This window comes from Prionailurus bengalensis, chromosome A3 (genome assembly GCF_016509475.1).
Source record: "Prionailurus bengalensis isolate Pbe53 chromosome A3, Fcat_Pben_1.1_paternal_pri, whole genome shotgun sequence".
Lineage (NCBI taxonomy): Eukaryota > Metazoa > Chordata > Mammalia > Carnivora > Felidae > Prionailurus > Prionailurus bengalensis.
Genome location: NC_057354.1, coordinates 123,249,949 through 123,272,733, shown reverse-complemented (window position 1 = coordinate 123,272,733; position 22,785 = coordinate 123,249,949).

Below are 22,785 nucleotides of genomic sequence, written 5' to 3'. Positions count from 1 at the left end.
TTGTCCTATCTTTTTCACTTTTTCTGTACTAAAAGGTGTTTTGTTTTTAATGTCATAAAAATTAAGTGGGTTGTTAAGGAAGATCTAATAGTTAAAAACAGACAAAACTAATAGAATGGGATATAATAGGGCTAATTGCAAATGTCTGTGTTTAGGTACAAATATTTGAGAAGACAAAACACATTTAATAAATATTCCTGATCTTAATGAGTGAAGATCCATTTTAGGCAACTGTTTGCAGGGTCTCCTGACAAGACAAATGCAGTCTGTGAATTGTAATATATTTCTATAAGAAAAACTGAAAGTGAGAATTACTCCATTCTTTGACTCCATACTGGGAATACTGTGCTTGGCTCCAAGGACCACACACTGAAACAGGTTTAAGGACCTGTAACCTAGTGTGACCAGAATTACAAATGGCTGCCTTGGGGGATTACAAAATCCTCCAGAGCAGTAGTGCTGGCAGGGGCATCTGTTTGGGTTAAATATAAAGGCATATTTCTTAAGATCAGGACTATAAAAAAAATGGAACCAGTTTTCCTGTGACATCATTATCTTACTCTGAAAAAGAAATTGGGAGAGCTTCTGAGTCGTCCCTTTGACATGAGCCCTGTTCCACAAAGAAAGTAGATTACTTCCACTCACTCTCCCCCCACAAACCTGCAGAATCCCGAGAGGTATATAGCATCTGGGCAAAACGGTCTGGGTGTTTTCAGGATGAAGACATTTCCTTCATTATGAGGATTCCTGCCCCATTAATAAAACATAGAAAAATATCAAAGAAAAAGGGGGATGAGTATGAATCACAGAACAGAATTACTTTTGTAATGTAGCATGTTTTAAGAATATTCAAGCAGATGTACATAGAAACAGTTTGCCAAATTATTTTACAATAATATTATAAAATATTTTTTCTCAATGAAAACGCTTATGGCTATCAACCTAAGAAAATCCTGTTGGAATGTATGTGTTCAAACCTGTCTTCAGAAACTACTTAATATGTCGATAATTACTTATGAGTCTATTTAATGTCTGGTTTTGAATTGCTTTTTCTGTGATTCACAAAAAAAGTACAAGTATGCCAGATGGCAGTGCATAAAATGAGAATAATTTAATCTTTTGCTTAACAAAGTACTGTAACTTGGCTTACTGTGAGAAGGAAAATTTATTTTTAGGATGTCAACCTTCACATCTAAATGTATGTCTGTATGTACGTACATGCGTGTATGTATGTGTGTGTGTGTATATATATATATATATACACACACATATATATTTGTGTGTATGTGTGTGTGCATGCATTATAAAACTATATAGGGATTTTTCATATCTGTATATTACTTAGCTACTCAGGCATTTTGTGTATTCATCAACAAAATTTAATGGGCACATGCTTTGCAGTGAATTTTCTTTGTGATATGTTTATTCCTTATAGGCGAGGGATGAGACGATGGATCTGACAGAAAAGAATAAAAAGTATCTGCATTAAGACCCTATTTAACAAATGCAATATGGCTACTCACCAAAGTCGATATAATAAATGCAGGAGGAAAAACACATTCAAACCTTTCAATTGTAGCTGTGTGGGCTGCACAATTATAAAACATATTTACTAATAAAGTGCAACCTAAGATTATACAGCATGGAGGTGCTAGGTAATTATGAGTTAATTCAATGAAATATATAATTTTGTTTATTCTTGATCGGTAGTTGATTTAAGGTAATGCATACCTTTTTAATGAAATAACTGAAAAACTATTGAAAACATTGGGCAAAAATGAGGGTCCTAATTAATAATCTGTTCTTCTTTTATTTCCTGTTGCAGATTTTAGCCAATGTTCTCTATTCAGCTGTAATAAAACCCTATTCATTTAACTTCCAACTGAAAGCAGGAAAATGTCTTCAGAGTGTCCCATACTTCCAATGCATTGCCAAATTCTAGCTTCTAAATTTTCATTTCATAAAAATAAAAATAATCTCAGGAAGTTATCTTTAGTGCCTCTCCACAAAACCTGAATCTTATCTCCGCAAAATCCCTGATCTCATCTAAAATTGTGAAAACTAAAGCTAACTTCCTTGCATTTGAAACAAATTAACTTGTCCCCTTTTATTCTCATCTCCTAGTTGCCTTAACTTTTTGCTGCCAATTGGTGAACATCTGCCATTCCAAACCATGCTAAATCATTTTACTCTCCTCTGGATCTCTCTTCTAGTCACATTCAAGCATTTTTAATTACTAAAAAGCCTTGAATGCTTGCATGCTCTAAGTAAACCTCAAAGGCATCTGTTTTTTGTTTTTTGTTTTTTATTGTTAAGAGTTCCTCTATCTTCCAAATGACAGCCTTTGTTATTTTGCCTGAAGTTAGGCTGCCCTTCCAGAAGTTCCATGTGTTAGGGCTCCTCCATTAAACCTGTCATAACTCAACTCTACCTTCCTGTTTAATCTAGCACACAGAGCTAATCATCCTTGGATTCTCCATCAACATCGAGTACCTAATCAACAAGTAAATTTCCCAATATTTAAGTCAGGGTTGGGTCAAGAACTAAAGTAATGTATGTGTTTGATTTACTAAATTGATGGCTGAATAACCATGGGGTACTAAATCAGGCTTCATCCATCCAAGTGAACCAAAAATTAGTAACGAGGACGTTCTACACCCTTACAATGATGGTAGCATGCTGTGCATCACTCAGAGGTCATGTCTCTAGTACAAAATGCTGGGGAAAAACGAGAATCTGCCACTTAACTGCCCTTGAATCCCTAGGATTCTGGAATCCCAGTAGAAAGAATAAGTGTATTGATACCTACTTGGCATTTGAAGTCACAATGCCAATCTGTCACCATCCTGTAAGCAATATATAAATTGTGCTGGCAGTTGGGTAAGAATTCCTGTCTTCTGTGCTGTATTCATTTATTTGAAAGGAAAGTAACAACCTTGCTCCATACCTTTTACAGGTATGGTGACTGCTGTGTCTGCAATTGATTAAGCTCCATTTGTTTACATAATATTAAAGAATATTTCAGGCACCAGTCTTTCAAGTTGCCAACAAAAAAAACACATTGTTTTCAGTTTTTTAAAACATAATTAATCTGTAGACTTCTGTGCCAGGTTAACTCAATTGATTTTTTTTTCCTGCTCCCCTCCCCCCCCCCCCTTTGTCACTTGACAGCTTGAAACTGGGCTTGGAAAAGCTCATTTGCATTCTTGCAGCAAGGCTGGAGAATAAACCAAGCAAATGCGTCTATTTGTGTACTTCAATATATGACTGTGCTTGCTTCAATCAAGACTTATTTTCAGTATCATGGCCAACAAAAGCATTAAACGAGTTTTCTCCGACATGAGTGATAAGCTGTAGAATGTATTTCTTTAAAGGATTTTTTTTTTCTGTGACGCTTATGGAATGCAATAAAAAAAATAGAAGCAAGAGTGCCAATCTCACTAGAAATTCATAATGCTACCTTGCCATTTGACTCTTTCTCCTTGTTTCCTGACATGTTAAGTACCTTCATTATAGTTTAGGTTGTACCTGATTATAAGTTTAAAAGATTACAGATATTTCAAAAGGAATTATTTTTAAAAAATCAGTATTTCACATTGAACTTTAAAGATTTCATTCTCAACCCACGATTGTCATCTCACATACTGATCTCTTTTGGGAGTTGATGCTGGTATTGGCTTCTAAGAGTGAAAAACATCTAAAGTCTATTTTTTCAGGCATTAGTATTGTTTCAACATAATCTCTTCTGAGTATATTTTTCTAATTCTTCCCCCATGAAAATACTTGGTGCAAATTCATTTGAATTATTTCTTCCTTAACTATTTCCCTGCCAGGGACCAAATATTTAACTGAACCCACATTATTTATGTGATTATTAATGTGTGGCTTCATCTACAAAACGGAAATCCATACGTGTGTGTGTGTGAGAGAGAGAGAGAAAGAGAGAGAGAGAGAGAGAGAGAGAGAGGAGGGATAAGGAATGTGTATTATTGGAAAGGTACAAGTGAAAGAAAAAAATCATGTTTCTTGTATTTTGCATAATGCTACAGTATAGTGCTAATGACAGAGGTGATGTTCTCAGTCATTCGAGTCAACACATTCTTCTTTTCACAACCTAATCTCCTTCATCTGAAAGAGAAATATATTTTTAGCCAACTCTCTGGGACCAAGTCATTGATTTATGAATATAAGGTGAAGGACTTCATGAATTTTTTCCTGACCTCCATCTGTCATTTTCTCAGTCATATCTATTTTAAGAAATATAAAACAAATTGTCCTAATGGGGCACATTATCACCTTGATATATCACACAGGAAGAACTCCCTCTGCTTCTTATCACGCCCACACAGAAAATTAGCTTTAACACTGCCCTAAGCTGATTTTCTCTCTATTCTTTATTATTTTATACTGATAATGATATACATTACTCAAATGCTGATTCATTCTGAATATTCTCACCAAAGATTGGAGTAAGTCCCTTCAAGTCTTATGTAGATAAGGACAGAAACCAGAAACGATTGTTCCTGCAACTGAGAATTCCTGGAATATTAATCCACCAAAGCTGACCAAAGGATCATGGTAGTGACTGCCAACTTTTTCCTTTACTACATATGAGTTCACATTTTAACAACACTACTGGTTACATCTTTGACAAACATCACACCTATTAAGCCTCAAGCCTCATCTAAAATAAGCAAAAAAAAAAAATCACTTACCTCACTATAATTAAGGAAATGCAAATGAAAACTACAATGATATACCATCCCACTTCCATTAGGATGTCTACTGTCAAAAAAAGATACAGAAGAAAAAACAAGTGGTGATGAAGACACGGAAAGAATATAGAACCCTTGTATACTATTAATGGGAATGTAAAATGGTGCAGTTGCTATAGGAAACATAGTATGACAGTTCCTCAAAAAATTAAAAATATAATTACCATATGATCCAGCAATTCCATTTCTAAGTATATACTCCAAAAAATTAAAAATAGGATTTGTACACTCATGTTTATAGCAGCATTATTTGCAATGGCTACAAGTTTCTATTGACAGATGAATAGATAAGTGAAATGCAGTGTTTACATACAAGGAAATGTTACTTAGCCTTAAAAAGGAAGGAAACTCTGAGATATGCCACAACATAGATGAACTTTGAGAACATTATGCTAAGTTAAACAAGCAAGTGTCTCTCTCTCTCTCCCATACACGCACACAGCAAATATAGTAGGATTCCACTTGTATGAAGTAATTAGAGCAGTCAAATCACAGAGACAGAATAATGTAGAATGGTGTTTCCAAGGGACTGGGAAGAAAGGAGAAAGGGAGTTTATTTTTAATGGGAATGGAACTGTAACTTTACAAGATGAAGAGAGTTCTACAGATGGATGGTGATGATGGTAGCACACTATGCATGTATTTAATACCACTGAATTGCACACTTAAAAATGGTTAAGATGACAAATTTTATGTTTGCATATTTTGCCATATTTTTAAAAATGGAAAAAAGCATAACCACTTAGTTTTTAAGGAAATATAGTTAGATAGGAACCAAAAAAATGCTGATGCATAATTGAATGAAACTCCATGTAGTCTCATTTTACTGCTGTTTGTAACCACATGTAGGAATTATATTATTCTCTACACATTAACACAATCTCTCTCTCTCTCTCTCTCTCTCTCCCTCCCTCCCTCTCTGTCTCTCACACACACACACACACACACACACACACACACACACACACCACACAATCCACTACTACTACTACTACAAAGTCTGAATAGAGGAAGATAGAAGACTATGAGTAGTGACAATTTATTCTCTTGGTAGATGCAGACTGGGCATAAGCTAATATATTCTAAAAGAATCAATCAGAAACTGCCACAAAAATAGGTTCCATTTTGGGACAAGATACAATATGTTTCATGCAGTCTGATGTTAAAATAGTACATTTTCCTTGTAAAATATTGTGAGCCTTCCTGTGTGGTCCCGGAAACCCTGATAATATAATATACTTCAGAATGGAAGAATACCACCTTAATTCACATGCACAGACATGGAGCTCTCCTTAGGGGTTGTTATTGTCACTAGGGCAAAAATCAATGACAGAACATGAAAGGGGCCTGATTTAAATTAGGCTTACTAATAAGGAAGTTAGCAACCAGAGTTTCATTAATAAAATCATGATGTACAAATAATTACATCTCTTGCCTTTGATCGTAGTTGAGCATTTTGTGTTATTCTGACTCCTACTCTTGAAGAACATCATCAAGATGAAGTTCTGTTAGAGGAGGGTGATCTGGAGGATGAAATATCTAGAATTCAAATTAGAAATGAGAAAAAAGCTATGGTAACTGTTTAGCTTGGATACATAGGAAAAACATTATACAGTTTTACACATCTGAAGCACTATCAAAAAAAAAGAATAACATATTGTGTAACTGTAGATAATAAAAATAGGTCAAATGGGATAAAGTTGAAATATGTTAGAGTCTATATCATGTTTCTAAAAAGTTTTGAGCAATTAATTCTGCTCAACAATGCAACATGACCCTTCTGATGCACCAGTCTTCTGGTCACTGGGAGAATTCAAGGGTAATGGTCATCCATGAGGAACAGAATCAAAGAGAATCCTGCATTGGTAAAAGTTGTGATATGAGACCTTAAATCTATTTCTAGCCCGAGAGTTAAAACTTCTAGTAAACTGGACACCTTTGTAACTTTCAATTTTCCCTTTGGAAAACTCTTAGACTTAGAAATATGTGGATGAGCCAAAGTACCCATATCACTTTTACAATTAAAGAATAAAGAAAGTCATTTAAATGACATTCCAAGTGGTAATGATCACTAGATTGAGTCCATGCCATATTAGGACAGAACAAAACCCATTTTTAAATTAAGTTTGTAGAAACACATGACACATGTTATGTGAAAGTCATTATGATGAGTGAAGTTATCACAAAAATAGTAATGATCTGGTTAGCTATGACACAAATAGTATGCACAAAAAATAAATAAATAGATAAATAAGACCTCAATAAAATAAAAAAAAAGTTTGAGCATCAGAAAACATCCAGAGAGTGAAAAGACAACTTTTAGAATGGGAGAAAATATTGGCAAATCATATATCTGATGAAGGTCTAGTATCCAGAATATATAAAGCACTCCTTCAACTCAACAATAGAGACAACCAAATTAAAAAAAGGGCTGAGTACTAAAATTGACATTTCTCCAAATATGATATACAAAGGCTCAGTAAACGTATGAAAAGATACTCAACATCACTAGTCATTATGAAGATGCAAATCAAAACCACCTTGAGATATCATTTTATACCCAGTAGGAAGGCTGGAATCAGAAAAATGGAAACTAACAAGTATTGGCAATTGGAGGAAGTGAAGAAAATGAAACCCTTGTACATTGCTGGTGGGAATGCAAAACAGTTTGACTCTTGTTGAAAAGAGTTTGTTGTCTCCTCAAAAACTTGAAGAAAGAATTACCATATGACCCCTACAATTCTACTCGTAGGTATATACTCAGAATTGAAAACAGGCACTCAAATAAATACACATATATGCATGTTCATAGCAGCACTATTCACAATAGTGAAGGTAAAAGGTGAAAACAACCAATGTTCACAAATGGCGGAATGTTTACCAATGGAGGAATGGATAAAGAAATTGTGTTATATACACACAATGGAATATTATTCAGCCATAAAGAGAAATAAAGTACTGATACATACATGGATGAACCCTCAACACATAAGGTCACATATTGTACAATTCTATTTGTATTAAATATTCATTACAGATAAAGCCATGGAGAAAGAACACAGATTATTGCTTGTCACAAGCTGGAGGGAAGGGAATATGGAGTGAAACCATAGAGAACAAACTGAGGGTTGCTGGAGGGAAGGTGCATGGAGGATGGGCTCGGTGTGTAATGGGTATTAAGGAGGTGAACCTATTGTGATGAATATTGGGTATTGCATGTAAGTGATGAATCACTAAATTCTACCCCTGAAATCAGTATTACATGATATGTTAACTAGAATTTAAATAAAAACTTCGGAAAAATATGTAAGGGGTTTTACCTTGGAGTGATGGAAATGTTCTAGAACTAGATGGGGGTGATGATTGCATAACATTCTAAACATTCAGTACAACACTAACATTCAGTAACAAGTGCTAAATGCAACTTAGTTGTTCATTTTTAAATGATGAATTTTGTGTTTTGTGAATTTCACATCAATAAAATATTTTTTAAATAATATTATATTCTGGAGGGGATGGCAGAAAGGAGTTCAATCTTTAGATACCTAAAAGATTCAAGGGTGGTGGTCCCTCTCATATATTTATTTAATTCAAAAATCTGACTCGTTCAGGAACTGGATGGATCCTGGGGAATGACTGTATTCTATGACAGACTTAACCAAGCACTAGGCCCATTTGCAGCTGTAGCATGAAAGGTCTTATTGTTACAACAGATTAATAAGGTCTCAAGTACATGGTATGTAGCCATTGATTTGGCAAATGTGGTCTTTTCCATTCAAATTAGAAAACAAGATCAGAAATAGCTTGCATTCATATAGGACAGAACAATGTTTATTCACGATTATGACTCAGAACTATGTTAAGTCTCTCATCCTATGTCAGGAATCCTAACAGATCCGGGCCACCTGGACATCTCCAAGAATACTGCTATGTTCCACTATAACAACAATATCATGTTAAGTTGGCAAGATGAGAAAGAAGTGGCTAGTCTTCTACAGGCCTTAGTAAAAGAAATGCTTCCCAGAGAAGGGAAAATAAACCCTACTAAGATTCAGGGGCTGGATACTTCAGTGGAATGTGGGGGAATCTAGTGTGAGGGGAGTGCCATAATATTTCTTTCTTTTTTTTTAAAATATGTTAAATACACACACACACACACACACACACACACACACACACATCCTCAAGTTAGTTAACATACAGTGTGGTCTTGGCTTCAGGAGTAGAATCCAGTGATTCATCTCTTATATATAACACCAAGTGCTCATCCCAACAGGTGCCCTCCTTAATGCCCATCACCCATTTTCCTTTCAAAGTAAAAGGCAAATTGCTGCATCCTGCATCCTCCCCCAAAGAAGGAAACACATTGCAGCAGGTCCAAAACATAGAGTGATCAGTGCTACCACTTGGGCCACACAAACCAGTAAACACTCTGTTGTTAGAAGTGTCTGTGATGAGAAAGGATGTAGTATGGAGTTTATGGCAAGCTCTAGTGCAGAATCACATGTAGGCCCCTGGGATTCTGAGGCCACATTATTTATAAGAGAGAATTATAAGCCCTTTATGAAATAAATATCTTTTGGGGTGTCTGGGTAGCTCAGTTAGTTGAGCGTCCGACTCTTAATTTTGGCTCAGGTCATGATCCCAGGGTTGTGGGATCAAGCCCCATGTCAGGCTCTGTGCTTAGTGTAGAGCTTGCTGAAGATTCTGTCTCTCTCCCCCTCTGCTCCTCCCCCCACCGAAACAAAAATAATAAAAAATAAATATATTTTGGCATCTTACTGATGGACCACTTGCACATGGGACATGAAGTGACAATGCCTTTGGAATTTCCCATTATAAGCTGGGTTCTGTCAGGTAAACCAAGACATAAGGTCCTATAGGTCTGGCAGTAATTGTCCATAATACAATGGGAATTTACATTTGGGAATGAACCTGAGCTGGGCCAGAAGGCACAAGTTACATTCATGAACATGTAGTCCAAACCTTGTGTCACCTGTAGAGTCACATAAGTGCCTCTCCATCAACTTGTACCAATGACCATAGGGGGGTTTCTATGCAATCAGCTGAAGGAGAAAGGAAGTGACTGGTCATGGTTTGGAAATAGGTCATGTTGGTGTGTGGGTACAAACCGAGAAAGCAATGGCTGCAGATCCATATTCAGGGGTGGTCTTGAAATATAGTCAAGAGTGATAATTTCCAAAATGGGCTAAAGTATGAGCAGTTAATCTACCTATTTTTTGTGGAAGGATAAATGACTCAAAGTGACAGTCAAGGTCCTTGGAGGAAAAGAACTGGAATACTGGAGACATCTTCCAGAGAGAGGCAGTGGAGGTCATACAGAAGTGGGAACAAAATATAATTATTTTGTTAACTCCCATAGGAGAACATAAACCACAGGAAAGGCACTGAACAACCAAGCAGACAATGTGACTGAGCCAGTTATCTTTAGCCATCCTTTGTTATCAGCCATCCACAACTGGTGTGTTGAGCACATGAATGGAGTGGTCATAGTGACAGAGCCAGAGGCTATAAATGGGCCCAATAACACAGACTCCCACTTACCAAGGCAGATATATTGATACCTCTGAATTCCTAATTTAGCAGTAACAGAAACCAACACTGAATACCCAAAATGACACCATTACTTGAGGAGATAAACTGGCTACTCTGTGGCAAGTTGACTACACTGTGTTCCTTCTATACCGAAAAGACCATCTGTTCAACCTCACAGGGATAAGAAATAAATTGGGAGTTTGGGCATTCCTTTCCTGCCCACAAGGCAAAAGGCATAGCCAACACCACTATCTGGGAGTTTAGAGAATGCCTGATCCATAGGCATGAACTTCTCTACATATATCTTCAGACCAGGAAACTGATGTTCAGTGGTGGAAGTGAAGAAGGTGCTGGAGTGAGATTCACTGGTTATATCATATACTATGCCATCAGGAGGGTTCTGGCCTTTTACAGAACACAAGAATAATGTCTTACAAATGCAATGAAATGCCAGCCTAGAGGAAACAGTCTGAAACGAGTAAGTATGATTCCTCACAGCACAATGCATTTATTAAATGTCTCTCTATATAATGGTTTGTCCCCACTAGGAAGGATACGCATGTTCAGAAACCATGGGGTGGAAGCAAGGGTGGCTCCACTTACCATCACTACCAATGATTCATTGGGGGACCTTATGATTTCTGTTCCTATAACTCTAGGCTCTTCAGGTTTGTAGATCCTGGTCCCCAAAGGTGTACATTCTTGCTAAGGGACACAGCTAAGAATCCTACTGAACTATAAGTGATAGAACTTTGGACTCTATGACCAGGGAAAAGCAGGCAATAAGAGTCACTATATTAGCAGGAGTGGGGCACCTTGGTGGCTCAGTTGATTAAGCGTCCGACTCTTGGTTTCAGCTCAGGTCATGATCTCATGGTTCATGAGATGGAGCCCTGTGTCAGGCTCTGAGCTGACAGCATGGAGCCTACTTGGGATTCTTTCTTTCTCTCTCTGTCCCTCCCCCCCCCACACACACACTATCTCAAAATAAATAAAATAAGCTTTATTAGCAGGAGTAATTGGCCTTGATCATCAGGACAAGATATGGCTCTTTCTACACAATGTGGGGGCAAGGAGAAATACCTGTGGAATCCATGAGAGGTACCCATGGAACTTGGTCACCTCCTGGTACTCCCCTTATGCATTGAAGTGTACATGGGTCTGTGCAGGAATCCACAACCAAAAAGAGAAGGGCCATCAAAGCTTTGGACTCTTCAGAAGTGAAGGTTTGGGTCACACCACCAGGTGGGAATGATCACTCCACCAGGTGAGCCACCAAGACTTGCTGGGATGGGTACTTGAGGACAGAAGGGTTTTAGAATGGGTAGTGAAATGTCATTACAGTTTGGGATCATTTGTAGCAATGGGGCCTCTAGTCTAACCCATTAACCCTGTTCTTCTTTTCTCCTCAGGAAAGGACGGGGAACACGCAGAGGAGCTGCTCCTAAAACTGGTGTGAAGAAGCAGTTCTGAACAGTGCAGGGAGCAGTGTGGTAGCCACAGAATGTGCTTCACTGACCTCTCACCACACAGAGTGGGGACCGACGAGGGCCTGCGCTGTTGAGCCTTGGAACCCACTGCTGAGTTGTCCTAAGATCGTGCTCCTTGAGCTGCTTCCAGCCTATGACTGGGCATGGCAGGGATACAATGAACGTCTACATATTGATATAGAAAATTATAAACAAGTCAATAGCACAATAGGTTGAGAGATCATCAGGCATTATCAAAAAAAGGAAAGCAAACAATAAACATGAAAAACTGTTCGATTCACAAATAATGAAGGCATTTAAATGGAGACGCCGTTTGCTCCTGTACAATTTTCGGATGGAGAAACAATAATGATAATGAGAAAGAGGAGGAGAAGCAGTAATAATCTGACAACTGACCATCTCAAATGTTATTGAGGGTGTGGGGAAACAGGAATTCATACATGGGGTGGTGTAAATGGATCCAATATTCTGAAAGAGCAACATGGCAAAATCTAGTAAAAAACAAAGATATCTAATTCCTAAAACCTGGTGCTTCAGCCATGGTTCAGCCGAATGTGAGGAAAACGAATCTAGATGTCTGAAGCAGAAAGCAATTCAAAACAGGAGTGTAGGGGCATCTAAAATTCTCAGAAAGGCTGAAGGAATAGCCCCACGCAGGGGCCTTTGGGAATGAGTGCACAGCAACCCTGTCTCCACCACACCTGGGACACTGATATCCCCGCCACAACGAGGGGCCTGGGAACCAGGACAGAACGTACCCCCACATAGCTGTTACGCCAGGGTCAGGAAGCTGTCACCACAACTGTCATCTCCAGAGCCACAACACATCTGCTGGTTCACAGGCAAAAAAAAAAAAAAAAAAAAAAAAAAAAAAATGTTCCCTGTATGCTGGCTCTTGACAGTGGGACAGCATCTGCCGTGGGAAAGATAAATAACTAAAAGGCCTCTGTCTGTGCCTGCTTGTCAGCAGAGCAGGCCACCTTCACCTTGCTGCTTCCCTTCCAAGTCTCCATGTGAACACCTGCCTGGGAAAGCTAACGTGAATCTACAGCTGCAGGTAGAAGGGGGCTTCTCGCGTCCCATGTTTTGCTATAGGTCAGGGGGGCAAGGAGCTGTTTGAGATGGACGTTGAGCAGGAATCTACTAAATACAGTGCATCCAGCGATCTCACTTCTAAGCATCTGACCTAGTACATTGTTTATCCACAGGGGAAATGTTGCTGTTTTGGATGGCTAATTCTTTATTATGCTAGATATTTACTGAAGAATGCAAAGTGTACCTGGCCCCCTAGGGCCATTTGCCAGGAGTGTCCTCCAGCCATCACAAGGAACAAGCCTCACACATGCAATTTCAAACACATCCTAGGAGGAGAGTGTACCCCCCACCCATGAACCATTTCCCTGAAGTATCTCCACCATATCTGCATACAGATATTCATAGCACCATCGTCACTTACAGTGAAAATTGTGAGTCTAAATGACCATCGGAGTGAAATAAAATGGAGAGACACAGTCAGCTGTATAACTGGCAGTGCTTCAAATGGATCAATCATCTACACGTATCTTATCAATAATTCTCAAACAGGTAATCTTTTGTGGGGGAAAAATTAAGCTGCAAAAGGGCTGCTACTATTGATTCCCACATGTAGAAATTATCTAAAGTTTCAGGACAATTTTTGACAAAATTTGCCTCTTGAGCAGTATGAATCCAGTCTTGCGGAACTAGAAAAGGCTCCCACTATTTTGTTTATTCCTTTGTATGTCTGTTGACATCAAATGTCTAGAGTTTAGAAGGTAGCGTAGGCCTTAATGACATCGTATACTCAGAATATGCTAATATTTGTACAGCACACTGTGGCAATTTGATGAGACTGTTTGAAGCCAAGGGTGACAAGCCCAGGGGCTACAGCAGCCTCAAGGCTTGTCCCAGCCTCCACAGGGACCGAGAGGATCGATACAGCTAGCAACTTTAGCCCACCTGATACACAACCTTCGGGAAGATCTGTATTAACAAGTATCAAAACAGTGTTCAGATAACAGCTGCCTTGCAGTTAGTTTATTTGGCCCAATCTGACTTTTCCTTCAAGGAGTTATGTTTGGGGACTAATATCACTATATAAACAAATTACATAAAATGAAAGGAAATCTATCTAGAAGAGGTAGACAACTAGAATAAACACTACGCTAAGTCCATTTTTGTATTTCCAACTGCTCCCTGAGAGCTAAGCAGGGCTCACAGTACACCTGAATGCTTGTTGACTTCATGGAGTTCTGTTTTCATTGCCATGGGGCCTGTGCTGATTGCCATTTGAATCCCTAGATTCCTGCCACAGTCTTCAGTATGGGGTGATGAAACAGGCAGATAATAAAAGGTTTCTGATCACCAGGTATTCACATAGAAGGCTTTTGTTTCAAAAAGGATGCCCAAGGTCCTGTGGTGAGCAAACACATACCACCAGACGGTCCCTAAATCCATGAAATTCATCCCCCCATCCCCACCCCCCGCCAAACCCTGAAAACCGCCCCAGTCTTAGCAGTCACTTAACAATATCAGTTAGAGAGCAACACACAGGCTAAATTTTACCTGCACGGTGTGTTCAAAACCTTTTGTTACAAAATCTGTCAAGCTTATTTCAGAACAACAAGGGGTGTGTGTGTGTGTGTGTGTGTGTGTGTGTGTGTGTGTGAGAAGAAAGAAGGGAAAAGATGATGAAGCTGGAGGGGAAAAAAACACAGCAGCAGCAACACCACCACCACCCATTTCTTCCACTGCTCCGCAAAGGAAATCAGAAAATACCCACTTAATGCCTTGTGCCCTTTGAGCTAATCACAAGGTCCTGGAAAGCTCTTGCTTTGTGGGAGGCAAGTCTCCTTCTCCCCTCCTTGGATGGAGCAATGCCCCCTTCCTTCTCCAGGACGTTTTGGGATCGGTTTGCTCCACACTGCGCCCTCTGCCTCACCTGCTCCCTCTGATCCCTTTTGAACCTGAAAGCGCAGGCAAGAGACGGCTGGCGAAGCAGCACGAACGTTGGAACTCAGACGCAATACTGCTCCCATCACTGCTTGATCCCTCCTTTCTTCCCCAGCCTCTATTTTAGTGCCTCCTGCTCGTGCATCAAATGTTTGCTGCTTCTGAACCACATCATGCACCTGCCGGAAGCACTGCTTAGATTTTCTCTCTGGGGTATAGTTTGTGTGAAGCCCACTGAGTTGAAAGACCTTCAGCATTTGCTCTTGCCGACACCCGGGAGGCAGAGCCTCAGCAGACCGTTTTGTATTCTAGCCGCTGAATGTTAGAAAGTCAGATGGAGACAGAAAGTTCAAGGTCTGGCCACATTAAGCTTTGGTATCACAGGGCTGCACACTTCGACTATCATTTGTGAGGCAGGAACACCGGCTTTAGAAACATTTTACATTTAAGACGGAAGAATGGCCAAATCCTGTAAGTCTGCAATTTTATTCATTCACCAGACCAAAATCATAAACCCTGTCACAAAAATCACTTGTTCTGAGGCACTGTCCAAATGAAAGGGCAGGGTTTTCTCATGTTTACAAGGAGACCGAACACGGATTCTTCCAGCTGCTAGAATACAAAAGTGAGAGAAAGGGCCTAGCATGGCATGTTCAGCTCATTGTTTTGTGAAGAGGCTATGGGGAATAACAGCAGTGGGAATTTGGCTTTGATATGGTAACACATTTATCCTGGAATCCAAAATATAGAAACAAATAACAAGATATTTCTCCGAGCATCATAAAATGGTAATCGAGGGACAGAGAGAGAGCCCAGCCTGCTGCAAAGAACCGAGGCTTTAGCGTATCACAGAATGAAGAAGTGGACATCTATACAGGCTCAGCTACCTTCTGGCTGGATGAACCCAGGGAATTCTCTTCCCTCTCTGGGCTTCAGGTTCCTATCAGTAACATGTGGTTAAAGCCATCTGACTTTCAGAATCATTTTGAAATTTGTGAAGTATCTACTTTGTGTACCCAATTAGGACCTTAAACACTATAGATTTCACAATGATATGATGCGTTTTGAAAATCAAAGATATGATTTCTCCTGATGGTGTAATGTTTGGTGTCTTGAGCGCATTAACAGAATTCAAAGCCTTCCTGAAAGCCACATCTTTGAAAATCTTGGTAGATCAAATGGGACCTTGCTTCACTCATTCATTTACTTAGTACAAACTTAATTGCTCACCAGGCTCTCAGCGCCTCGCTGAGAACAATTCGGTGGGTGATCAACCCTCCCAATGTGTATGTACACGCAAGGATTGGGGAAATGTATGGTGAGATTTTTGGACAAACTCAAAAACCCAACCTGAAGGTTCTCTTTTAATAAATTAACAAGTACAGCTTGTAGAAATTTATGTTTGATTATTTTTAAGGCAAAATCGGATTTTTGAGATCATGTCGATACTTAGGAGTCTGCTAAGATAATTAAAATCTATTTTTTTTAAATTTTTTTTTCAACGTTTATTTATTTTGGGGACAGAGAGAGACAGAGCACGAACGGGGGAGGGGCAGAGAGAGAGGGAGACACAGAATCGGAAGCAGGCTCCAGGCTCTGAGCCATCAGCCCAGAGCCTGACGCGGGGCTCGAACTCCCGGACCGCGAGATCGTGACCTGGCTGAAGTCAGACACTTAACCGACTGCGCCACCCAGGCGCCCCAATTAAAATCTATTGAAAAATTCTATGAGTGAAATGGAAAATTAAACAGATTTTTATGATGTATGAAAATAAGACCCTACCCCCAGTGGGTGGAGCCCTGGGGTACAGTGTGTTTCTAGGCAATTAAACAGACACTGAAAAGGAAAACTTAGAAAATCATTATTTTTTATTAGTGAAACCAAAGATGTTTTATGATAGCCTGGGGAGACTGCCTCCACCTTAGGGGAAACTTAAAGCTGCCCAGGGGGCTTTAAAGTCCAGCCCCAAACGTCTTATAGTCAGATGGGGACTTTTCAAGTCTTACCCTCAAGGTAAATATTTCAAAACCTCAGCTCTGCTTACTCGCTTTTCACAATCTCCCATTAGTGAAAGGCCATTTCCTCTGAGGATCTTTCGAACCATGCATTTTAAACTGCTGAATCTGCTCTGAAATTATGTCTCAGAAATCCACGCTTTCTATTGTTACTCTTCCCAGGGCCCCCTACTCCCAGATCAGCTGAAGTTGCTACAATTATTGATCAGTCTCAGGAAAGGCTGGGTTCAGAGCCACCCATCTGCCAATGCGTGTTTGTGAGGAACCTTCATTAATTGCCCAGGGGAGGGAGCTCCATTGAACCCTTTAGAGTTGTAAATTTCATGCTTACAAGGATCTCTTCCTTTTCCCTAATTTTACATGCCAGCTCACCAGCCTCCTCTTTCTTACAGCCAACTCTGACATCTTAGCTTTGACTCTATTCAGAGCCGAAGCAGAATGGCATGAAATAAATTCAATTCTTGTCTCCGTTTTCCTAACACATTAAGTCTGTCACCCCCTTTTAGTGTGTGTCCAATCAGGATACCTTAGGTCTCCATTTATAATTGTTTGGGCATTGTATCCTCTGGTCCCTTTTATCCTTGGGTTGTTGAAGGAATGGGAAGTTTCTCTCCCCTGAGATCTAGGGCAGCACTGTAATGACGGACAATGAAATTTGTGAGGACAGCTCAGAGTGGAACAATTCCTGTGAGATAGAAGTAGAGAACTTTATAGTGTTTCATTATCTGACAGAGTGGGGAAATCATTATTAATAAAGTTTACTTGTATGAATTATTCACAGCCTTAATGAAACATTAGAGACGTAGATGGACATAATGTTGTGGATGATATAACTGGACTTAAAGCCAATTGAGTCAGCTTCCTAGTAAATGTAAGCCCATGGGCTAGCCAAGTAACCTCTACACGAACCTTCTTTTCTTCATTTGTAAAATGGGGATAATACTTCCTATTAAACACTGTTTCAGCCTTGCTGTGGGAATCAAATGAAAACACATTAAAGAGTGAATTGCGATGTGAAAAGCATGACCAAATGGCAATTCAACACAATTAGATCCTGAAACGTGTCATGTTAAAAGGAGACTATGTGCTAGCAGAAAAAAAAAAAAATTTCCTTTAGGACAATTAATTACTCTTCAATCAGATAAAAACTTGCATGTTGTCGGTGAACAATAAAGATGCATCAAGTTGAAATCCACGTCAGAAAACAAATTCTGAAACTCTACGGTTGCATGACCGCAAGAGAGTTGTTTAGCTACATATAGTATCTTGTATTTTTAATCCAAAATTTTAAGATAATAGGAGGTACGCATTTTATAAGATTGTTGTTAAGAAATTAAGTGAACACAGGCTTGATACAGTGCCTGGCACAACGGTGCTCAAATAATGGTTTTATATATACACCACAGGAAAAGACCATATAACTGAAGGAATACACATATAACTACATAACCTGTAACATAAAATGTTACACTGAAAGAAAAACATAGTAATCTTTTAACCACCATTACGTTGCTTTTTGGTTTAAGACATGGTTAAGACTATAAGCTCCATAATTGCTGGGATTTAGTCTATTTTGTTCACATTTCTGGCCAGTGCAATCACTCACTTGATCATTATTGCCTAAATACAAGTAGTTTTTGGTTCCTTGTTTATGGCACTGAGAATATGAAATTTAATAGAGCCTGTTTCCTCATCTTGAATAATTAAGGAAGGCTTTGACAAAACTGCAGGACCTGAACTAGGCATTTGATTTTTAACTATTTTGTAGTCCCTAATACCTATGTGTTTAAAAACTGGAGATGTAATTTACATACCATAGAGGATTGAATTGAGTCCCCCCTAAATTCATGTCCACTCAAACCTCAAAATTGTGACCTTATATGGAAATTGGACAGATTTAAATAGTATCTCAGAATAAAATAAGGTAGGACTGAGGGAAGGCCTTAAATCCAGTAACCAATACCTTTATAATAGGAAGGAAGGAAGGAGTGGACACACGGACACACAAGGGAGGAGGTAGCAGGGATCAGAATCTAGAAGGAACAGCCAGGCCCACCAGAAGCCAGAAAAGGCTAGGGAGGATTCTTCCCCCGAGACTTCAGAGAATGTATGCCCCTGCCAGCATTTTGATTTTGGACTCAGCCCTCAGAGCTGAGAAAGAATACATTTCTGTGGTTTCAAGTTGGGGTTATTGGTTAGGACATCCCTAGGAAACAAATACACAAACATCCAAAATCCACTCTCTTAAAGTATACAATTCAGAAGGTTTTGGTATATTCACAAGTTTGTGTAACAAATTCCAAAATATTTTCACAACCTCAAAAGGAACCCTATGTCCATTATCAGCCGCTCCTCATTCTTCCCTTCCCCCAGCCCCTGCAACCACGAACCTACTTTCCATCTCTATGGATTTGCCTAGTCTGGACATTTCATGGAAATGGAATCATGTATGTATGGATATGCCATATTTTGTTTATCCATTCACCAACTGATGAACATTTGGGTTGTTTTCATATTTTGACTATTATGAATAATGCTACTTATGAACATCTCTGTACAAGCTTTGTGTTGGGAGGTTTTCAATTCTTTTGAATATATATATATATACACATATATATACATATGTGTATATGCATACACACACATATATGTATATATATACATATATGTGTGTATACATATACATACACACACATATATATACATATATATGCATATATATGTGTGTATACACACACATACATATACAGTAGTGGAATTGCTGGGTCATACATTAATTCTGTTTAATTTTTTTAATGTTTATGTGTTTATTTGGAGAGAGAGTGATCAAGCAGGGGAGGTGCAGAGAGAAGGAGAGAGAGAATCTCAAGCAATTTGTGTTTGATAAATATGTTCGAACCTGATGTGGGGCTCGGACCCACAAACCATGAGATAATGACTTGAACCAAAACCAACAGTCGGACGCTTAACTGACCGAGCCACCCAGGTGCCCCTCTGTTTAAATTTTTGAAGAAACTTTCCAATGTGGCTGGACCATTTTTTTATTGCCACCAACATTGCATAAACCTTCCAATTTCACTATATACTTACCAAGGCTTGCTATTTTTCATCCATTGATTAAGCCATCCTATGGGTATAAAGCAGTGACTTACTATGGTTTTGATCTGAATTTCCCTAATGATTAATGATGTTCTTTCCCTGTGCTTGCTTATTGGTTGTCTGTCTCCTTTGAAGAAAAATCTGTTCAAATCCTTTGCTCATATTTTAAATTGGATTGTCTTTTATTGTAGAGCTATAAGAACTCTTTTTATATTTGAATACTGGACCTTAATCAGTCATGATTTGCAAATATTTTATCTTATTTTGTGGTTTGTTTTTTCCCTTCCTTGATAGTGCCTTTCGACATTAAAAAGTTTTTAATGTTGGGTTGCTGGAGTGTCTGACTCTTGGTTTTGGCTCAAGTCATGATCTCACAGTTCATGAATTTGAGACCCATATCAGGTTCTGTTCTTACAGGGCAGAGCCTGCTTGGGATTCTCTCTCCCTCTGTCTCTCTCTGCCCCTTCCCACCTGTCTCAAAATAAATAAATAAACTTAAAAAAAGTTTTTACTGTTGATGAAATCCAATTTCCCTAATTTTTTTCCTTTGGTGACAGGTTTTTGGTGTCATATCTGAGAAATTATAGCCTAATTCAATGTCACAGGCTTATGTTTATTTTTAAGACTTCTGCGGTTGTATCTCTTACATTTAGGTTTGACCCACTTTGAGTTAATCTTTGAGTATAGCATGACATCTGGATTAAATATGGATAAAAGTTACCCAAATCCTTGGATGAAAAAAAAAAAAACATTGTTTCTCCAATGAAGTATTTTGTACCCTTGTTGAAAAGCAATTTATCACAGACATGTAGGTTTATTTCTGGACTCTCAATTATATTCCATTTATTATTCATCATCCACAATGAAATAAATTCTTTTTTAAATTGCAAATCTGATCACTCTACTCACACATTTAAAATAATCCAGGGGTGGCTGGGTAGCTCAGTCAGTTAAGCATCTGACTCTTGGTCATGATCTCACAGTTCCTGGGATCGAGCCCTGTGTGGAGTTCTGCACGGACAGCATGGATCCTGCTTGGCATTTTCTCTCTCCCTCTCTGCCCCTCATCTGCCTATGCTCTCCCTTCCCCCCCCCTCTCTCTCTCTCAATAAATAAATAAAATAAAATAAAATCAAAAAATAAAATAAAATATCCAGTAACTTTTAATTTTCCTTAGGACAAAGTCCTTCATGTTGTGGCCTCTCTCTTGCTCTCTAAGCTTGCCTTGCAAAATTTTCTTCTCTCCAAATGACATTGCCCTTTGAGCAATCCCATGATGTATATCTGTCTATTGCTACACCAGGTTTTTTTATCTGCCATTTTCATCTTTCCGAAATGTCCACATGACCACACTTTATCAGAGGCCCTTCTCTTCTCCTCCTAATTTTATTGAGTTTAAATACCACTTCTTTAAAGTATAATATTTGATTACTCATATTCATTTGCTTTCTCTTAAAACCTTATAATTTCCCTTCATATATTACATCTGTAACTTACCGGTTGTATGTGTGTTTTCTATCTTACTCATCCACCAGGGAAAGAGATCCACTGTACTTTGTTCACCACTATAAACCCAGATTGCAGTGACATGCCTGGCACATAGCAGAAATGGGGCAAACACTAGTCAAATAAATGAATAAATGACTCGATTTAGTGCTCTACACCCAGACCTAGACAAATGTGCCTTTTCACAGAATGTTCATATCAGTGGGATTAGATACCCAAACATATTGACAACATTTTTGAACATGAAGCACACTAAAATAATATCAACCATGAAGTATAATTCCTTATTTTTATCTGATATTTTATGAGTTACAACTATTCCAAACTAAAAATAACATTGACAGACTTGGATTTTGTATCAAAATGAGATTTCTTTTTCCTGGAAAGAGCCATCAATTTTGTATATTGCGCTTCCGGTGATGATGCAATTGTCTAGTTAGAAATTCCTACTTTTGCTAATAGCAAAGAAAAACTGCAGGACATTATTTCACTTCATATAGGATTTCTGTTAAAAAAATATAAACCCTCCCAGCTTAGGCAGGGGATAGGCACCCACCATGATTGCATTTTCCTTTATAATCTTCTTTGTTCACAGATATTCAAAGACATCTCGAAATTGTTAAGCATTTAAGAAGAAAAAATAAATAAATTTGAAAGAGAATGCCAACAAAGAATAAAGAAGGACCACTGCCTGAGAAAAACAGACAAGCCAGTAAACAGTCACAAAATTTTAAAAATGTACTCATAAAACAGGATTGTTTTAGATGGATTACTCTGTGACTAAAAATGTATATGTCCATATACATCATATTTATAAAATAATTATATAATGTGGCATATATTAATTACACAATATATACTTGGCATATATTAATTACACAATATATACTTAAAAAACTTAAGTTTTTTAAAGAGTAGATCATTTGAATAACAAAATGGACACGAATAAAAAAGATGATTATCTGAAAATATAGTTGAAATAAACGTCCAAAATATAGAGAAACAAAGAACAAAGAAATTGGATAATGCAAAGTAAATATGTGAGAAATTAGTTACAGGTTTTCAACTTATTTCCAATAAGAGTTCCAGAATGAAAAAGCAGAAATAATGGAAAGGAGCAAATAATAAGAGAAACAATGGATCTGAGGGAAAACATTATCAAATATTAAATGTCTAGGTGATCTGAAATAGAATTAATGGCAAAAGAGACAGAGAGGGAGGGGCAAACCAGAAAACAGACTCTTAACTATAGAGAAAAAACAGGGTTGATGGAGGGAGGTGGGCAGGGGATGGTCTAGATGGATGATGGAGATTAAGGAGGGCACCTGTAATAAGCACTGGGTGTTATATGTAAATGATAAATCACTAAATTTT